Genomic DNA, 5,000 nt, shown 5'->3' on the forward strand with positions numbered 1-5,000 from the left:
ACGAATAATTATTAACTCTTTAAATAGAATTAATTAATCTTCAAGAGAAATCTAACGGCACGATTCTATTAGCACACTTCCATGTTATTGCTGTTCTTTCTTTTTTTTGTTTTCGTTTTTTTCTTTTTTTTTTTTTTTTTTTTTTTATTCGTCGATATTATGAAGTACCATCATCTGTCCGTCGATATTATTAATCGATTAAATTAAATAATTGATCGATCTTAGAAACGATCTTCTTAAAACAAAATTCACATTTATCAACGAGTCCGTCGTAGTCGTTTAATTTTATTATTTAATTTTCTTTTTCTTTTTTCGTTATATTTTTTATCGTCGCACATGTCAAAAAGAAATGTTCATTTCTTCGGGATAGTTCTCGGTATACGAGTTATTCTATCGGACTGACGAGGCAAAACTATTAGAAATCTCTTTCGATTATCGGTTAATCGGTACCTCCACCGCCCTCCCCAACCACACCTCGCGCTATCCCCTCTCCCTCCTCCCACCCAACCCCTCTCCCATTTCAATTTTCACGATTTAATAACTTCGAAGAAAATCTTTTGAAGGAGGAAGCTTGTCCTTTCAGGTAGATGAATTTTATCGAAATCCGCAGTTATTAGAGGGGAAAACGTGGAATGAAGTTTACCTAAACGTTGGAAGCAACGCGAGAGGCCGTTCATGTTATAAGAACTTTGCGTTCGACGTATTTCATTAGGAATTTATGTGAAGTCTCGCCAAGAGGAGAGAAAAAGAGACAGACAGAGAGACAGAGACAGAGAGAGAGAGAGAGAGAGAGAGGAGTACGAGAACGAGAACGAGGACGAGAGAAAGCGAGCGAAAGAGGGGTGGAGAGAGGAGAAAGAGAGAGAGAGAGAGAGAGAGAGAGAGAGAGAGAGAGAGAGGCTAATGAAGTTTACGAGCAATTTGTCAATTAGCTTGTGCAAATTAATTGCAAAACAGCAAATTACTTGAGTTCCTGGTAAGTTTATTAAACGAACGCGTATATAACTTTTTAATAATGAAAATCTCTCTCACCCCCTCCATTACGTTATTCATCTAAACTCTTTCTCTCTCTCTCTCTCTCTCTCTCTCTCTGTCTACCTATGTATCTATTTGTGTCCTCTCTCTTTTTTTTTTCTTCCCTTTACATTCTATCTATCGAAGGATCAACATTTTACTAAATACGAAAAGGAGGAAAGAAGAGGAAGAAAGAAAAAAAAATAACACACATACACAGACACACACACACACAGAGAGAGAGAGAGAGAGAGAGAGAGAGAGAGAGAAGGAAAAAGATCGATGGGTATTTTAATCAATCGTTACGATAAAAAATAGCTCGAGTTTTCTGGGATGATCTCAATTTTGTTTACTTTTTTTTATTTTTTTATTTTTATTCCCTTCTCTCTCTCTCTCTCTCTCTCTCTCTATTTTACGAAGGATAGCAACCAAAAGGGTCGAACGAAAAATATTCGAGTGGCACTATTTTATGAGATTCTAAAAGGGAGTATACGACGTGGTTGCCGTCGGCTATACAGTCGTTGTAGCAAATGTAATTAACATACTTTCGGTGTGTAGGGTGGAAAAATGACTCGTCCCTCCCTCTCTCCCTCTCTCCCTCTCTCTCTCTCTCTCTCTCTCTTTCACTCTCATCTCCCTTCGAAAAGCAACCCACGAGAACGGGTCTACCTCTCTCTCTCTCTCTCTCTCTCTCTCTGTCTTTCTCTTTCTATTCTTTTTGGTCGGCGAACAGGACACCGTTTCTCCCCCTTGACTCGTATTATTCTCGAGCAACCCCAATTTTCTTCGGCGATGCACCCTTCGCGAGGGGTGGGCGCGGATTTTCAATCTGCATTTCTCTTCCGCTTAACTTTCTTTCCCAAGCACTTACACATACACAGAGAGACACCCACAGCAGCAGACAACCATACACCCATCCTACCCGCCACGTTCCGTTTTTCCCGGGCCATGATTTCGCTCGCTCATCGCATATATAATATAACGGGTGTTTCTATTGTATCACAAAGATAATCCTTCGTAACATTGACATTGACGCTTGTTGGTTTCGTTTTGTTTTAATCGCTATTAAATTATGAATTTTTGAGATATCTTCGACACGACTAACTTCGATATTTTTAATTCGAAATTATGAACATATATATATACATATATATATATATTTTTTTTTAATTTTTTTTCTCTCCTTACTTCTCCTCCTACCCTCCAAAAATATCCACATACTTATCCCCACTCCTTCCCAAAAAAAAAAAAAAGAAATATATTCGTCGCAGGAGAAAAATAATTAAGAAGGGTCCGGACGAAGGGTTCGAAAAGAAAAATATTCCCTCGGGACTTTTTATTTCGATAAAGAAATTCGGATCTTCTCAAAATAGATCTCAGATTTCTAACTCGAGGGGTGAACACCCCTTATATGTATGTATATATATATATATATAATTTTTTTTTCCTTGCTCCCTTTCTTTTCACCCCTCACCCACAGAAGAAACTAACCTTGGGTAAAGGAATGAAAGGGTGGTTTTTGTCGATAAAAAGGAAGGAATATAGATATCGATGTCCTTCCGCTTTGTGATATTTCCGGCCTGTTGCTTCCGTAATCACTCTTTTCGTATAACGGGTGTCTTGTTAAAACCGAATGAAGTAAGGAACGTACAAATGGATGAGAATGAAAATGTTAGAAATAAATGTAGTCTCCTTGCTACTGAATATAAAATTCTCTCCCTCTCTCTCTCTCTCTCTCTCTCTCTCTCTCTCTCTCTTTTTCCCTTCTCTCAGTCTCACTCTTTCTTTCCTTTTACTCGAGAAAACTCCTAACGAAAAATGATGGTCATTAAGCGTAACATTTCAATTCTTTTCTTCTCTCTTTCTCTCTCTCTCTCTCTCTCTCTCTCTCTCTCTCTCTCTCTCTTTTTTCAATGACAACGATTATAAGAATGACGTGATTTTTAACCTTATCAAGTGAATCTAAGTCAGCAACTCGTAGAAATCGATAAACGAGAAATCACTCGGAGTCTCTGTTTTCTCTGGTCTGACAAAAAAAAAAAGAAAAAAAAAAAAAAGAATTTAAGATAAAAGAAAAATAAAATAAAAAATAAAAAACGGTGAGAAAATGTTCTTCGAAGGAATCGCATATAAGATTTCCAATAAATCCTTTCGACTCTTTCTCTCTCTCTCTCTCTTTCTCTTTCCTTTTTTCTCTTCTTATTTCCTTCTCCTCCACCTTTCTCTTAAATTCTTTTCCGGTTTCTTTTTTTCTCCCCCTATTCTCTTTCTTTTTTCCTCTCCTCTTTTTTTTTCTTTTTCGAATCCGAACGAATCGAAATAATCCCGGCATTATTTAATCAGGACGCGGCAGGTGCCGACGGAATTTTATCGAATCCTATCGAGTGCGAGTTGGAAGAAGTGAGATAAAAAAAGATGAAATAAAAGATAGAGACAGAGAGAGAAAGATAGAGAGAGGGAGAGAGAGAGAGAGAGAGAGAGAGAGAGAGAGAAAGAGAGAATCAATTCAGATTACCGAAGATAATGCACACGGTGTGTAACTAAGAAAAGAAGAGGAAAAGGAAGAAAGAAAAGGGACAAAAAAGAGAGAGAGAGAGAAAAGAAAAATAGAGTGAGTGAGAAAAAAGATAGAAATGGCGAGTCAATGTTGGAAAAGATTTTCTATTACCTTAATTCTTTCTTCTTTTCTATTTCTTTCCTACGTTCCTTCCTTCTTTCTTCCTTTCTTCCTTTTTTTTTCTTCCTTCCTTTCGAGATAGTCAATACCATGGAAAAGTGTTGAAGTAAGAAAGAGAGATAGATAGATAGATAAAGAGAGAGAGAGAAAGAGGAAGAGAGAGAGAGAGTATCTCTCTCTCTCTCTATCTCTCTCTCTCTTTCTCTCTTTCTCTTTCTATCTATCTTAGAACCCTTGTCTACTATTAACGTCACCGCTAACGCGTTAAGTTCGAGATCTATTGTGGTAACTTTAATCGACCTTTCTCACAGTAAATTATGCGTTTCAGGTTGAATTATTAACGGTAAAGAAATTTACAACATCATTTAATGTCCCTTAAATCTCTACAAAGGAGATCGCAGCAATACCGATAACGACGAAATTGAAAAATTATTTTTATGGAAATAAAATTTAAAATACTTTTGCATTTCTTTCTTTCAATTAAAGAAGAAGAAGAAGAAGAAGAAGAAGAAGAAGAAGAATGAAATTCAATCGTTTTAATTATATTAGAAGAAAAAAGAAATAATAATAATAAGAAAAAAGAAAGAAAAACGAAAAGAAAAAGAAGAAAATTCGATCCTTTTAATTTGATTAAAAAAAAAAAAAAAGAAAAAAAAGAAAAAAAAGGAAATAAAAAAAGAAGAAAAAGCAGAAGAAGAAACAAAATAAAAACAAAATGAACTATCTCTCTCTCGTGATAAATTTATTAAAAAAAAAAAAAAAAAAAGAAGTATGTGTTTATCGACAGTATTATTATAATATTTATACGATACCTCTCCCGATTTTATCGAGGAATGATTTCTCATTAGTAAAACATCGCTTTATCTCGGCACTTCCTATGGGAGATAAGAACTATGGTGATAAGGGGTGGAGGGGGCGGGGAGGGGAGGAGGAGACAACGAGGGAGAGTGTAGTAGCACGTGTAAGAGGAGAAGTTGATTCGATCGAGAGGCACTTCGTTAAAAGAAACGAAACGATTACGCGCGCCAGATTGCGCGAGTTCCAAGCGACGATCGAAAGACGATGCTTATCCTATCTACTACCTCTTCTTCCTCCTCCTCCTCCTCCTCCTCCTTCTCCATCAACTCTTCTACCTCATCCTCCTCTTTCTTATTCTCTTCCCTCATTCAACTCTCTCCTTTCAACCTCTCTTTCCAATTCTTCCCTCATCCTCCTTTGGCTCATCTTTCTCTTAACGCTCGCCAGGAATTTTCCCACGATCTGCATTATTTTCACGGTATGCTAAGGAACGACGAAAATGAGAGAGAGA

The 5,000-nt window shown here is 36.8% G+C and overlaps 1 protein-coding gene across 3 annotated transcripts in view; it reads right to left on the reverse strand.

Moving 5' to 3' along the window:
• LOC124427057 (plexin-A4) overlaps positions 1 to 5,000 on the reverse strand; it is a 355,148-nt gene that overhangs the window by 207,885 nt on the left and 142,263 nt on the right. The gene's annotated exons all lie outside the window — the stretch shown is intronic.

Source organism: Vespa crabro, chromosome 1 (assembly GCF_910589235.1).
Source record: "Vespa crabro chromosome 1, iyVesCrab1.2, whole genome shotgun sequence".
NCBI classification, from domain to species: Eukaryota; Metazoa; Arthropoda; class Insecta; order Hymenoptera; family Vespidae; genus Vespa; species Vespa crabro.